Consider the following 16,569-nt stretch of genomic DNA (forward strand, 5'->3'; position numbering starts at 1 on the left):
TTGCTCTTCCTGGCAGCTCTGGGGTAATTTACACTCTTGAAAGAGTGCAAGGAATGTTACTTGTGGGTGGTGCACTATCTAAAGGCCTAAGCCTTAGTGCTGATGTGGTGACAAAATGCAACAAGTTGCTTTTCCTTGTCAGCATGCTAGAAGGAGATAGAGAAATATTGCAAGCAAACACTGTATATGTGTATATATTATTGGTTGAGTTTTATTATGATTGTTTTTTGCTTCACAGTTTTGAGAAACAGTTTCTCTTGAGAGGCCAATTTTCATGTAGAGATGAAAAAAAGATTTCTGGGTTATAATATTGACTGTCAGTGTACAGTAAATTACTAAACTTTTTTATAAATAGAAAAGCTTTTGAAAAAGTACAACATTCTTTCTGTTTAATTAAGAGTGGTTGCTATGGATAGTTCTTTTCTATCTTTTTTTCTTCTTCATGAACAACATTAGTTAAAAATAGGACACTTCAGATGCTGAAACTCTTGAGTCTTTCTTAAAGTAAGATATTTTATCTACTTTCTGTCTTTTTCTCAGCAACAGAAAATAAGGATTTAGACCTGAACACAATTTGAAAAAGAATTACTCCAGATTTTTCAAAGGAGACTTTAGATTATAGGCACCCATATCTTATTGTGTTTTAATTTCACCCAGCTCTTTTAGAGTCATAGCTTTAGGTTGACAATTGTTGACAATCCTTTTAGTCAACAGCAATTACATAAGTGTTATCGTTGTTCTGATTCAGTGAAAGATTTCACATTTAATAGTTTTCTAGAGTAAGAAAAAGTATTCATGAAGGATTGTTTTTTCTTATCACACAAATATATTGGCAATGCTTACACTTAAAGTAAAACAAGCTACTAGTTATTCACAGAAGTTTTCTTAGCTGGATTACTTTAAGCTGCTTTAACTCCATCCAGCTGGAGTTCTTCATGACCCATAGTAGAAACGTGTGTGTGTGTGTGTGTGTGTACATAGATTCAGAAACAGCCTTGAGCAATGTTCTTTCTGAAAGTATGAGTAATGCTTAAAAACATATTTTGCTCCCATTTGGATATGTTGTTACTTTGATTTTGTGCTTGTCTGAGAATTTGAAAGGCACTCAAAGAGACTACAGTATAAAATATTTACTAGCTTAATTTTCAGATTGCTTCTTTATGTACAACCAGCAAACTTCTTTCAATGGTAAATGTCACTGTTCTAATTAAAAAAAAAAAGCAAACAGAATATTTTTACAATTATCTCAATTATTGAAAAGACTCTGGACATTTCCAGCTTTGGAGTAGCACAACAAATACACATCAGATTCAGTAGTTCAGAAGGTTGTCTCAGAGTGCTTGTTTTATTTTCCTCTGCTGAATCAGAACATAAACAACTGCACAGTAATATCTTAGCACATATCAATTTCCCTTAGTAAATATCTTGCATTAACATTAAGGTGGCATGTTGTTATGTCACAAGAGTTTGAAAATACCCTACCTACCCAGAAAATTCTTTTAAAATGTGTGTTTATAACTCATTGCTATGTTTTGAATAAAAAAAAAAAAAAGAGAGAATGCAAATAACCAGAGAGAAGTAGAAATCAATAGGATCTAAAAAGAAAGAAGAATGAGAATTTCTCAACAACCAACTAACTACTGCTATTGTATTTTTTTTTCTGAAGTAAAGAAAGAAGACGAAACATTAATATGAGGAGAAAAAATAAGGGTTGATCTCATCTTTTATCTGACTTAAAAGTTTAAAGGAAGCAGTTAAAGAGAATTTAACTGTGACCAGGTGAAATATCCCATTAATGCACTATTAAATGAGACAAGCCATGTGATTAGAATTAACAGAAATTTAAATAACGTGTTGAATTAAAATTTAAGTCTTAAATATACAGCAATTTAATTTAATAGCCACATTCAAAAGCAGAAAGTTTTGTTTGAAGACAACCTGGAGGAAAACTAAAAGACACATTTCCTAATGAAAACCAGGCACAGTTATATGGATGCCAGAAGCATAGTTCTACTTTCTAATTAAGGCCCATAATTACTCAAACTGTTCTGCACAGTCATTTTCCTTTCCTTCCTATAGTGCTGGGAAGTCACAGGGGGATCTGCTCACATCCATCAGCTTACTGCATTTGAGTCTAAAATATGGCATGGCCTACAAAGAAAGACAATTCTTTCTGCTTTCTATTTAGCAGCACAATTGCAGACAGTAGATTTTTGTTCTTTTCCAATCCCACTTCTAGTTTAAGACTATATTGCTAAAATCAGCAGTTCCTGCTAGGGAGCAATACCAGGAGGTGTAAAAATAAGTATTAGGTAGCTACTGCAGGAATAGAATAGCTGCTTTTTCTGAGAAGATTAAGATTGCAGCAATGCTACAATAGAAAAGGGCCACTTTTGATAGAGGGGTTAACAGAAATTACAGGAGGAACTGCTCACTCAGCAAGGTGAATGGCAGAAAGGACCTCGAAGCTGTGGGTCACCCATAGCAGACCCAACTAATCACAAGGGCTGCAGCAAGGAGTAAATCTTCAGCCCTCTTCTGTTTGCATTTTACTCAGAGTTGGTTGGTGAGCACTTGGTTCTGGCTGTTATTGAAAGTTGTAATTTAGAAGCCTCTTTTGCAGGTGACTGCCTCCAGAACAGTGTCAGAAAATAACACTTTTACTTTTCCTGTCTGATTTGCACTTGAGTCTTCTCAGGAAGGGGTTTAAAGGTAGGAGGTGACCCTGTGTTTGTAATTTTCCCCTCTGTTTTTCTGAGACTGTATCTTTGGTGCTATTTTGACTCCCTCGAGGAATTAGGAGGGAAAGAGCCCTTTTTTTTTTTTTTTTAGGTTGGACTTAAATGTAAGCTAAGCCTTGAACTGTTTATCAGTAAGCATGCAGTACTCAAACTGGGTGTATTCAAAGGCATAACTGCAGCTAAGCAGGGAGACAATGAAAAAATTGTTGTCTGTAAGTGTCCCGAGATCTAGAGAGTAGTTGTGTGAGGGCTTCTCAGTTTGCTTTGGACTTGAACTACCAGCAGTAGTTGAACTCTCAGGTTAGATGCTGGTGGCTTTCTGTCATTTCTAGAATATTCTCTTGTTAGTTTTGTCATTTCAGTTTTGGTAGATAGGATGTTTGTCATGGTTTGAGATAGCCCCAAAAATCTAATTCCCTAGTCTAAGCCCCCTTCCCCATCTCAACCTAATGTGGGATGGGCTTTCCAGACAAAACACACCAGACTCCAAATGGGGAAAGGGAATATATATTACAATGACTGTACAAATAAATATTATAACACATTATACACACGATCACAACTATCTCTACCATGACATATAGTATTTACAATGGATCAGATCTCTTCTCCCCTCCAAATAAAAGTCCAGAAGGGAAAGAAGAACAGATCCCTTCCAGTCTCAAAGCAGGAGCATCTTCTAAGGCAGCAGGTTCTCCTCATCTCATGCATGCAGCAGCTGATAGCTGGCTTTCTGCCAGCACTCACGAGGGAGGTATCCAAACTCCCTTGGCCCTCTTGACGCAGGCAAAGGGGTCTTCCGTGGGCTTCGTAACCCCAGACAAGGTCGTTTCACCACGGTCATATCACGAAGACGCAGGGGGTCTTCGTGACGGTCTGGTATCTTCAGGAGACCCAAGCTCCTTGCAGGGCCTCTGTGCCACTGCCTCAGGCTGCCACCTTGGTAGCAGTGCAAGGGGGAAAAAGCCGAGGTCGCCCTCCCCCTCTGCGTTCCTCTCCGTCCCAGTCCAGCTTCCCAGGATACTCTGAGCTTCTCAGCTCCTCTCTCTCTCCGCTGCTGCATGTCCAAAACTGCTTTCCAAAATAGGAGTCCATATCCTTCCTTTCCAAGAGGGGTCTCAAAGGAGTTTTGGGGGGTCTGGTATCAGTTCTTACCCCAAGACTCTGTAGCTCTGCTGCTGGCTCTCTCTCTCTCTCCCTTTCCAGGAGTTCCCTCCTGTTTGGCTGTAATGCCTCTGCCGCATCTTATCTTTTCTGGCTCTCTGCCACCGTTTCTCTGGTCAGTGCCGGCTGCTGCTCTGCGCCCATGGAGAAAACATCTCCCGGCATAACTACAGGCACTTAGCTCAGCTTTATGCTGTTCCAGGTCCCCGCAGGCCCCCGCTGGGGGCTGGGGGCCAAAACCCCCCTGTGGGGCTCTGAACCCCTTCCTCGTGGCTCTACAACATGGCCACCTCTCCTAACAACCAAAACTACAACTCATCTCTTCTGTTCTGGTTGTGGTATGTTTACATTTCTGCAGGAGCGCCCATTGGGCAAAACTTCAAAACTTCCAGGGGTTTCCACCCCTTGGGGTCTACCACTTTTCTTAACCTCTGGGAGAAAACAAGGTCTAAACCACTACAATGTTCCTGACACAACTTGCTGTGACAGGCTTGGCTCATTGTAAGTCACCACTGCAACCTCAGAATGGCTTTGGAGGTGGTGTAGGTGCTCAGTTGGTGGCCTGAGTTTTTTGCAAGTGTGCAGCCTGAGTCAGCTGACAGTTCTTAGCAAGAGAGCATCTCCAGAGACAGATCAGAAGATGGTCAGGGCTGCACTTGTGTGAGTACCTGGAGGGACTGTTGACAGGACTCTGTGATGGTATGTTCCTGGCACTATGAAGTGCCTCTGCGCTCTGATGTTCTGTGTTGACAGGTTTTTATGGGGTGGTAACAAAGGAGGTAAGGGTGGTGATGAGGGAGAAAGAAGTGGGATGAGAGGTGCCACAACAGAGAACTAATCCTTTAAAGAGACTCCAGATGTATGAGTTATTACTTATACATAGAAGATGAGCTTATACATAGAAGACGAGAATCTTTCAGAACAAGAAAATATTCAAGGCATGTGGAGGCCTTATTTTTTGTCATCACTTGTGAACTAGGCATAAGCCCTTTATTAACAACCGTCTGGAGTTTGTAGTACTGAGTAACAAGATCTTTGTTTTATGTGCCCCAGCCAAGAGAACTATAATTGCGTATGCTTCAGAGTGGAAATAGAACTTGTGTTTATAAAATATAAATGCTGACATCATAGTGGGATAGTTGCATGCATGGACAGTGTTGTAACTGTCTGGAAAGCAGCTGTTTTGGTGATTCTCACTTATGGGAGCATCTCCAGGAGTGAGACCCTCTTGTCTGGAAGGAGTGTTGGTGGTGCATATTGATTTGTATGCACACAGTATCCAACATTCTTTTTTTGATGAAAACAGTAATTAGTGTAAGTCCTACTCTAATCTGTTTTATATATCGTTTAACACAATCATACCCACCATATCCCTGAGACAAATCTAGTGAGTTCTATTTCCATAGTTGACAATTTCTGGGCTAGTGTAGATATGAAAAGCTTAAGAAAACGTCTGCTTTACTTTTGACTTTTAAATATCTTCCTCCCTCAGAAATTGTAGACAATCTTGTTGTGGCTTCCATTTTGATTCAGACTTCTGTCAAACCCAACCTTCTCTCTCAGGAAACTCTGAAGACAGGGGCTGTTGGTCATTGATTTATTTTGTTTTTTTTAATGTGATATAATGAGTGTTAATCAAACTGACACATAAAGTTACAATATAGGAACAATTCAGACTTACAGATCAAGTATAATAGTTAATTTGTTTTTCTCTTACTGACTTCTAGGGATATTTTTTAATTCATGTCATTGACTGGAGATTTTCTAAATGAACAGTTGTATTACATTGTTGTCTTCCTTTATTAGTGAAAATTTGTATTTTAAAGTGAAGATCTTTTGGAGTATTATCTCTAAATTAAAGTTGTAAATATACAAAAAGATTCAGCCCCAATTAATTTGTTTGGTTCTCCCATTTAGCACAGCATCCCATATAGATTCTGAGAAAAAAACAATGTAGACTGCTTCCATTCCACCTATTGTTCCTGAAATGGCAGCTCACAAGGATTACCACTGGCATGCTAAAATAATAGATGAACAGATTTTGCTGGAGTAATGGGGTTTGGTATTTTTGAAGTCATGAAAAAGAATTATTCTCAGCTAGGTTTTGTCAGTGTTTCTCTTTGGCAGGTCAATAAAGTAGCAACAGTGGCATGTCTAACTTTCATCAGATAACTTAAGCAGTGAGGTACATGGTGAATGCCTTGCTCCCAGGATACCAGAAATAACAACCTGCCTTTGTATCAGAGAGACAAGATAGGTGACCTGCTCCAGATGGACAGTTTTCTGTATCTGTTTTCTGTACCAGAAACAGATACAACGTGGAGGCTTATCTGAAGGGTCCTCTCTTTGCTAGCTAGCTAGCTATCTTAGCAAGAGTTCAATGAGTCTTCACCTAGGAATATGGAGTGGCAAAGTAATGCATTTTAAGGGAAGATGCCAAAAGGAACGGAGAGAAGAATGAAGGGATAATTCAACCAAAGAGAGAAGGTAGCTGAACATGTTAAAGTTGACAGTAACAGGGCAGATTGAGAAATCAAGGAGGCAGACAGCTCATATTAATGAGGATCAAGTTCACCCTGGGTGGGAAGAGTATGAGAGGAGAACTACAAACTACCATACATTAGCATCATCAGGAAATACCTGGTAGTCAAAATTCAGGAGCAGGTTTCGTACAGTGATACTTTACTGATTCAGTAGCAGTCATTAACTGTCAATAATGGGCAACTCATTAAAACTAGATATGATGATATATATATATATATATATAGACAACTAGAACCATCTTGTAGACAGTAGAATGCAAACAGATACTGGGTGTTTTTTGCAGTGTTCTCTCCAGGTTGGTTATATGAATTGTCATTTTTCTGTCCAAGACCATTTTTGGCACCTAAACTGACACCTTTTATAACTTTCTATCCTTTAATTTCGAGTGTTTAATGCAGCAACAGGAAGAAAATACTTTATTAGATTTCACCAAAGAAGCAAAACTAGAAGTATTCTAGTTGTCTTTTAACTTTGGAAGCTAATATATAAAGAAACATAGAAGGTAAGTAGAAGTGTCTAAAGTTTCTTTCTATTTTTTCAAGTGCTGACTCTATGTCCAGACTAGAAAACTGGGCCTTCTGTTCCCTTCAAAAACAATGAAATACTGCTTTAATGTGCTATCAATCTCTGAATTTGCATGTGACACACTTGATGGAAAGAGTAATGTGCAATTAGCTAGTAAATTGATTTTATTAAAAAAAAAAATACATTTTTCTGCCATGGTAAGCAGCTGAAGACAACATAATTTTGTGTTGATACCTGCACCACACCTTCCCTGCTCACTAGTGAATACTTTGTAGACAGATGTAGCAAGAAAAATTAGGAATACTTAAAATAATAGCTATTTAACTCAGTTTTGAAGCCCTAAATAATGGGACAAGTTCTCGAAGAATAAACCTGTGAAGTCACTGTAGCATTCTGTGTGAAGGTAGGATAATCCATAAGCCTTGTTTTGCACTCTGTCTGGGGCTACAGAATCCCATCTGGCTCCAGCTTACTTGGAAGTGCCCCCTGTCTGTGCTGCCTAGAGTTGAGACAATCAAGAATCTGCTCCCTGGGAATATAATTGTACTGAAGTGTGTTTATGTGCTGTGCAGATTAATCTTTCATGATGGTTGCTGAAGCACAGGACAAAGTGCTTGCTTCATTGATTTGACACAGGACATACTATTCTCATCGCTGTATGACATGTTCTATAAAATAAAGGATGGATGATTGGTCCTGGCAGGAGAGATATTCATGAAGTGCTTTTCTTCCAGTCTCCTGCCTCATCCCTGCTTTTGAACTGAGTCTTCTCAGTGGTAACTGCATCACAGCAGCTTCTGCTAATGCAAGATTAAAGACAGAAGGCCTCCTTTATGCTGTATAAGTGGATCATATATTCTGTTTGTACACCATCATTCAGTATATCCAGAATGGTGTCTCAAGTTCAAGTTGAACTTGGGAAAGTGTATTCACCACTGTGCTTCAAATGTTACTTTTTTCAATTCTGTTTCTTAAAATTTACTCTTTCCCATATGTCCATTGTAACAATACTTGAACAGGTGGAGGTTTTGTACATCCTGTATAGTAATTTTCACCAGTGTGAAACTACTGATTTTGGCAGAATTGGTAAATAATAGAGAAGAAAAATATTCTTGTCAGAGAAAATTTAGCAAAAAAGACATTTTCTCTGAGTTAACTGACAAAAGTCAGCAGGAGTCTGTGCCTTTTGAAAATCTATATCCATGCTATTCTTGTACTTCTTCATTATAAGTCTATTTTTGGAAATTCTTACTGAAAAATCTTGCGTGGTTTTGTAGACGTGGAACTGAGAAATAAAAGATATAAGCAAATACAACAAACTGCAAAGTAGTCACAGGGGCTGACCTTAGCTTAATGCACTAATCTTGTGTGTATTCAATAGGAAGAGTCAGAAAGAGAAGATCTATGTTGAGGGTGGCAGGGAAAAACTTATGTTTGTACTGGGTTTTAATTTGTTGGGGTTTTTTATAATTGCATCTAGACTAAAAAAACCCCATGAAACCCCAACACAACAAAAACCAAAACCAAGCCAAACCAAACAAACAAAAAAACCAAAAAAAAACCCCACAACAAAACAAACCCCGACCAAGCTTCTCTGTGGACTGTAGAGGAGTCAGAATATCTCTGAGAGTTTTTGTTCTATTGCTTTATTACAAGACCAAATGAGTATGAAAGTATTTGTGATATTGATAGTAAATTCACTTTCATAGGCATGATTGACCTTAGGAGTTGAACTTCAATGATCCTTGTGGGTGCTTTCCAACTCAGGACATTCTATGATTGAATATATGTTAGTGTGAAGAGTGTTTCTGGGGAAGATTGAGTTCTGCAACGTTACCCACTTGTTACCCTTGAGTCTCCTTACTAAAAAAAAAATTGAATTATTCAATACTTTTCTGTTGACAGATGTTTAAAATGGATTTTCTAAGTGTCTTACTGAGATTTCTTACTATACATGACTGATCTGAGATTCAGTATTTCCAATGGCATAGCCAACAAGGAAGTAAAAAATGGCTTTGTGCATAAACTGAAAAATTGTTTTTTTCTTCAAAATGCTAAGTGTCTCTGTATCAAAATTAAATATTGCTTCAGCTACAGTAAAATTGTGTAATGAAGCACAACTGATTATGCTGTAGTTTTCCTAATATTAACATTGTTATTCAAATACAAATGCTTATGTATTTTGTGAGGTATGTAGTAATGAAACTAATTTATTTTCTCGTCTGAGTGCTGTGTCTTTTAATTCAACATTTGCTATTAGATCATACTTTCAGATACCTGAGAGAGCAGTGCCTGCTTTAGAGTAATAGATTTTTGAGGTCAGAAAGTGACCATAGACTATTAACCAGCAGCTCCTGCATTCAAGCACAGCAGCTCAAAGAGAGGGTTTTTCAATAGCTAGTTCTTACAAATCCTGTCTAATAGAGAATTGAATAACTTCCTAACCCTTTTCATACTAATTGCCTATGTGGCCACTTTTTCTAGTTTTCTTTCCCCAGCGTGTGTGCCTCTATTCACCTAGACAGAGTTGTGAACCTGAACGATTCTCAGCTGTGAGGTTAGTCTCTCATCTTTTCTTCTTACATATTAGCTGCCCTAATGCTTGCATCTGGAAGACAAAGAAGGCTTTGATGGAGTATGTTTGTCCGTATTTGGAAACCTAAGACCTGACATGAATCTGGCCCTCTAAACAGCCAAACGTGTAATAACACCTGCCTTAATACTAAGACCTGAAAAACGTGTCCATTCTGAGCCATTTTCAATTTGGCAATATGAAGTCAATGCTAATGTAGAGATGCGAGATGAATCCCTATAACAGACAAAAACCAGATAAGAACAGATAAGAAGGAACACTTACCAATGGTGAAAGTTTGAGAAACAGCCAAAGAACAATTAATTTCCACTGAGGCTGAAAGCAAATACTGGAGATACTTGGAGGCATAGATCCTCAAGTGTATATTGAATTTCAGTAGGTGAATTGCTGACGTCTATAGCAGTCAATTGGGAATCAATGGACATAAAAAGAGAAGGATATTCAATAGAATTTCTGTTGATTATGCTGATTAATCCAATGATTGGATTATCCCAACTTGGTAGGTAAGCTAAAAATAATTGGTAAATTCCAGTAAAAACTGCAGCAAGTTGCAAACGAGTTTTTCTGTTGTGTAGGTTTTAAAAGGGTAAAGATGACAAGCTAGGTGGGAAGTCTTTGCCTTTATTATAATATCTCTAAAGTAGTTAGAAATATAAAATGGTAAATTTGGCCATTAGCTGTAGTTATGTTATCAAGAGACTTTATATTTTATGAATATTTAAAGACACGCTGTAAGGTATATAATGCAGGACTTCTGTATCATAGTTGTGATGCAGATAAAGTTCTTACTGAGAGCTTCCAATCCAAGAAGTTTGCTTTATGAAACATTAGTACATGAAACGTCTGCAGTAGTATAGCTTGATGGAGAAATTAAATAATCTGAATGATTGACGTCATTCTTGAAACAGCATAATGCTATTCTTGTTATGCAAACAGGGGAAGGAACAAGTAAAAATCAGTTTGTTTTGAAGAAAAGGAAAGAGTAAGAAGTAGTTCCTTGGTGCAGTGACTACTAAAAGCTGCCTTCTCCAACTTCCTCTGCTCCTGAGCTCTGCACGTAAAGCTCAATCATCAAAAAGAAGACATTCTTCAACGCTAAAGCACAATAAAAGAAAAATTCATGGTGTTCTCAGATATGTTTACGGTTCCAGAAAGACCAAAGTTACTTGGGCTTTGCTTTTATCATGGTTGATCTAAAAGGTTCCACAGAAATAACCTTTAACACAAAATTGAGGAACTCAATTGGTAACTCACCCAGGTAACAAATATCTATCTTAAGCTATTTCTAGCTGGGCTTACAGCTTTCTGATGAAAACTGGCCTATTTCAATAGGAAACGATGCAGTCCACTTGGTGCGTTTGGGTTTGGTTTTTTTTTTTAATCTTTAATAAAGGCTGTGTCCCTGGCATATACATGAAAAGAATAAAGACTAGGGACATATTTCTTCTCTAGAATAAACTGTAGAAAATACAATAAAAGAAAATGTGAGAGTAAGCTTTACTCACATCTCTTTTCCAATGAAATTACAGCAGAGAAGAGGGGAGGAAATCCATAACAGGGAAAAACTTTTTTCTTTTTTTTTTTTTTTAGAAGAGTTTATTGAGTACATTCTCAAAGCTTTTTACAGAATCTGCTCTAAAAGCTGTCAGTATAGGATAGGTAGTTAAAACTGGTCACTTCCATCCCTTTCAGTTTAAATGGAAGGCAACTATAAGTGTGGTAAAGAAGATCTACGACTATTATAGCAGGGAATGGATGAGCAGATGCAATTTATTATATAAGACAGACAGAATCTTTGCAGGTTTGTAGCCCTCTTAATGCAGATATGTCTTCTGGGCGTCTGACTGCAAAGAAGCACGTGCAGGACGACTCGGTTTAGTGAACAAAGCAATAAAGGTGTCAATAATTGAACAGAAGATGTAATAATATCTTACAATAGCTACAGAACAATACTGAACTAGAGTTTATTGGGTACTAGAAACCCAATATTAGTAGAGACTTTTTGGCTGAGAGCCTGTGCCAACGTACAATAATTCATACATCTTCTTTGTATTTATCTTTAAGAAGTCAAGTGCAACTATAATCACTTTAATCATAAGCAGTGACAGCATAAAACAATTTATTAGTGAATTTTCATCTGATTAACTGCTATCACCTTTGTCCAATGTATTATACTATATATAGATCCTGTGTTCTAGGATCATCATGAGCTGCTAAGTCTTTGCTCTTAATAAGAGTATCAAAGAGATAATATGTGTTAAAATGAGGCAATATGCTTCTGTTTTTTTCTTCACTGTGCATATTTCAACACTCCTTTGAATTTGTGTAGGGCATCTACTGACAGTAAGATACAATCTTTGCAAGTTATCACTTATATGTATACAGTTCTATAAATCTGTTATCTTGGATTATGCAGTGGGAAAGAGATGTAAATGTCTTGAGTCGATGAAAATGTAGTTTGTACTATCCAGAACTGTATTCATTCTTTTTTTTCTTCACATTCAGTTCATAGGCTCATAGAATTATTTGGGTTGGAAAGAGCCTTAAAGATTATCTAGTTTCAATCTTCCTGCCATGGGCAGGGACACCTTCCACTAGAGCAAGTTGCTCAAAACCCCATCTAACCTGTCTCTGAATGCTTCCATGTATGGGGCGTCCACAGCTTCTCTGGGCATCCTGTAAAAGTGTCTCACCTCCCTCACAGTAAAGAATTTCTTCCTAATATGTGATCCAAACCTACTCTCTCTGTTTTAAGCCATTCCCACTTATCCTATCACTAGATGCCCTTGTGAAAAGTCCTTCTCCAGCTTTCTTGTAGACTCTCTTTAGGTACCGTAAGGTTGTTATAAGGTTTCCCCGGAGCCTTCTCTTCTTCAGGCTGAACAATCCCAAAGTTGAGGTGAAATTTCATTAAAAAAAAGATGTATTTTATAGAACCATACAATTTGAAAGTTTGTTTTAAAAGTCAAACCTGACATGACTCATCTCTGAATCTGAGGTCTTAGTAAACCTGAGGGATTTTGTAAGATCCCAGGTCATCTTGACTTATGGATCCAAATAAGTATGGCTTTTCTCCTTCTTGGTTGATTTTTTTTTTCAGAAATCAAGATAAATTTTTTAGTGTGCATTTTTGTTTGTTTTGAATTCAGCTGAAAACAGAGAGCAGTCCTTTTTCTCTTGGCATTGGAAAAATTTGCTCTCAGTCTTGGCCTGAAATTCTGGGTTCTTCAAAACCAAATGTAAGGGACATAAAATGAAAGGCATATGGAAATAGAGGAAAATATGAAGTTCAAAAAACAGGGTGTAGGATGGCTTAGGGCTGTAATGTGTCAAGTCCTCCTTAGTCCTTTTTAAAATATTTTGTTTCTTTGTTTGTTTGTTGTGGTTTGCATTTTTTTTTAAGAGCTCTGGACACTTCTGCTCCAAAAAGGTAAATTTTGATATGATTTCAAACACCTAGTCCTTGGAGACAATACATAATTATTGAAGAACTTGTTAAACAATTTGCTTTCAGAAAATACAAAGATGTATATAGATACTATTTTACAGTTTATTCAATCTTTACACTATACAATACTTCCATCCATTTTGGAAAACTGAGATATGTAATATAAGAATGTGTTCTATTGATTTTTCTTGTACAAGTGATGAAATGGAGAAAAGTCTGTTCTGGAAACCAGTTCAAGAAGCTTCTTCAGCACATACGATTTTCTGTGAACAACGAAAGAAAAAGTAATTTTGTAAACTACTATCACATTGACTACAAATCAGCTGCTCCAGGTACTTCATCCCATGTCCCTGTTTGCATAAACTTATGAACTTTCTTCACTGATTGAAGTTACTCATGCTTGCAAATGCAATACCAACCTTGGACCTTGTTTGAGGTTCATTTTAGTTCTACTGCAAGATTCATCTCTGTTAGCTTCTGTTGATATCCACTGTGGTAGAGACAGTCCTGGGTTTTAAGGGATGAGCCTTTAATAAGCAAAGGAGCACTAGAACTGTCAATATGGTCACAAGTAGTCTTCACTCAAACTGGAGAAGGACTCTTCAGTCAGCTATTTTCAACAAGGATTGAGACATATTTGTCAAGCAAAATGAAATGAAGATTTTTCACACAGGATTTCTGAGCTCTTAACTGACATTGGTAGAAGGAGTAAGTCATACATTCTAACTGAAAAGTAATTTAGCATCTTTCCCTGGAGTAAAAGGGTGTTAACTACATTCACCAGTAAGCCTGCAAAAGGCACTACTTAATAATAAGAAATCAATTTTGCAGAAATGTAAAGTCTCTTTTACAGTGACTCTAAAATACTTATTGACAGAACAGGAAGAAGTCAGCTTGATAAGCAGAAGACAAACACAGTACCAAGATCACTTACTTGTTAATAAAACACTTGTTCAGAATGAGAACCAAGTTCTTAAAGTCTTTGTTCTGGCTGAACAAGGTGTATATCACTTCTAGTTTCTGATATGCATGCCTCATTAACACTTTGGTGTAGCATCAGATCTGGACTAGTTACAGGAAGTCATTTCACCCAACACAAAACAACTAAATGTGTTGTCTTGTCTCTCCTCATTGGTAGATCAGCCTGTCCAGGTCACCACAATTGTATTATTTCAGCAATAATGAAAGAATTAAGGAAAACTACTTGGGTATTTTGACCAAATTAGGCACCTCACATAAAATGTTAGCTGATGTGAATAATCTTATTAATGGTTCATCATTAACATAATAAACATATGCCATTCCTTGCACTGCAGGAATTTTTGCAGTATGATAAAATAGAGCTAGCTACTGGGTTTGATCCCAGTGCTAATTGATACCTGTGAATCATAAGTAAATATTATAGCTAATTTCTTTGGTCAGGAGAGTGTTCATTCAGCATAACATTTAGACTGTAAGGAGATCAGAAAAAAGTGTTCTGAAAAATGAGTACGACAGAGAACTAGATACAACTTCATTAAACTGTCTCAAAAATTCAACATTTAATTTGCCCTAATATAGAAATAGCATTTCAATTCATTGCTTCTAAATATTTCATATGCTTCTAATAACCTAATCCACAAATACATACTGTACAGTGCCACCTCTCTCACCCAAACACATTTACAGAGACATATACTTTTTATTTTCTTCCTTCCTATTTTCACAGCATATGCTGTTACCCTCTTTTCCTGAAGCAAAAGTGCTTATAGCTGTTCTAGGGACATTGCTGCAAACTTTCATTTGAGTTAAAACATATTTATTTTTTAAAACTGTAGTATATTCATCATTTGCACTCACATGATGCCCTCTGTGTCCAGTTAGCTTTGTGTTGTGGTGGTCTCCACAGACTCTGCTAGAAAAAGAAGTATTTGGCCTCATTCTGATCTGTCCCAAAGATCAAGAAAATCACAGGGAAAAGCTTCCAGTAACATGAATTGGCTTTGGATCAGTCCCTATGACAGAAGATTATTTTTTTATTATGTCATTTGTTTTTTTTTCTGATCAGTAAAATGCTCTGATCTCCACTTCCTCTACTGTTTAGGATCTCAGAATGTAAAAATTATTTAAACATTTGAAGACTTTCTTCTTCTTTATGTAACATTTCTTGCAGAATTCTTTTTTTGCTCTATTTTTTAATGTTAATTTCAAATATTGGGGGTTTTTAAGAGATCCTTAATGGTTAAGTTTGAAAGCAAACGTTTATTGATTAGCACTAAATGTGTGCCTCCTGGCATTCTGTCAAGCTTCACCTGCCAAAACTCATGTGAAGCTTCTAGTTTTGGAATTCAGCAGCCACCTTAGTACTGCTCTAATGAGGAAAAATACAGTCACTAAGGTGGCTATTGTTTTCAATATTTAAACTTATTCTTGAAGGGATTATTGTTGCAATATTAATCTTGCTGACAGAACCCACTGCTTAGCTGGTTAACTGCTTCTTCACTTTCATTTTTATGGATACAAATTACTTTAAAAATTCAAACAAGAGGCTGGTTGCAAATCTTCTATTAATGCTGTTTAAGTCTGCATGCAATGAAGATACTGCATTATTTAAAATTTTATTTTTGACTTTCTATTTTTAAGACTTATGTCCTAAGTGGTTTGCCAAAACAATGGAAATTTTAGAGAATACAGGCAATTTACAGAAAAAAATCTCTACCTTGGAAGAAATATTTGTGATTTAGTTCCTTTCAGCACACATGTCCATGTATTACGTAAAACTGGATGTAGCTGAAACTTTCTGATTTGCTGAATATATTCCCAGGTGAATAATTTTTTAATATTTAATTTTAGATATATAATTATATATAGTATAAATATATATAATTTTTTTTCTATTGAATAATATACATGCAATATGTCAACTGAAAAGTATACTAGGTTTATTCAAATAATATTGTAAACTAATAACTATACCATATATTGTACCATAACTATAATGTGACTTACTATCATTATAATACTAATTTGCTGGTGTATCACTGGTACTTCAAATCTAACTTATTTAAAGACAGTCTTCTAATAGAAACATCCGATGTTTGTTTTAATTTCCATTTCAAAGAAAGCCAAAGATACGGTTGTCTTCTAGAAACCTAAATGGAGAATAAAGCACATGTAGAGAATCTCATGTAAAAAATTCTCTTTTTTTCATGAAGAAAAAAGGTTTTGCTTTCTTAATAAGGAAATAGAAACTTGACTTTCTTCACAGAAGTCTAGAACAGTGAAGGAAAGCCCTACATAACCCATCAGCAGGCCTGACCAGATTCATTGTGATTGAGTTGAGATTAAAGTATATTATCTTGAAAAATTCCATGGACCTGCATTTGTTTTACAAATGTTAATGTTTATCTGCTTTAGAAATGGACTGCTATTAATTTGCAAATGTAGTTACAGTATTAAAGTTATTGTGTGGGCAATTCTATCTGGAAGTGCTTCTGGTATCTTACCAAATTAGCTTAATTTAAGATCTGCTGATTTAAGAATAAGAATGTTGATATAGATATGAAAATTTGTGC

At 36.6% G+C, this 16,569-nt stretch overlaps 1 long non-coding RNA gene across 1 annotated transcript; it reads left to right on the plus strand.

Annotated features, from left to right (window-relative positions):
• Positions 1 to 6,850: 6,850 nt before the first annotated feature.
• Positions 6,851 to 10,699, plus strand: LOC120323302. The gene is made up of 3 exons (XR_005563630.1): positions 6,851 to 6,951; positions 9,459 to 9,531; positions 10,504 to 10,699. It is a non-coding gene; the product is annotated as an uncharacterized LOC120323302 (long non-coding RNA).
• Positions 10,700 to 16,569: the final 5,870 nt, after the last annotated feature.

Source organism: Pipra filicauda, unplaced genomic scaffold (assembly GCF_003945595.2).
Source record: "Pipra filicauda isolate LSUMZ 115617 unplaced genomic scaffold, ASM394559v2 scaffold230_size2164044_pilon, whole genome shotgun sequence".
Taxonomy (NCBI): Eukaryota; Metazoa; Chordata; class Aves; order Passeriformes; family Pipridae; genus Pipra; species Pipra filicauda.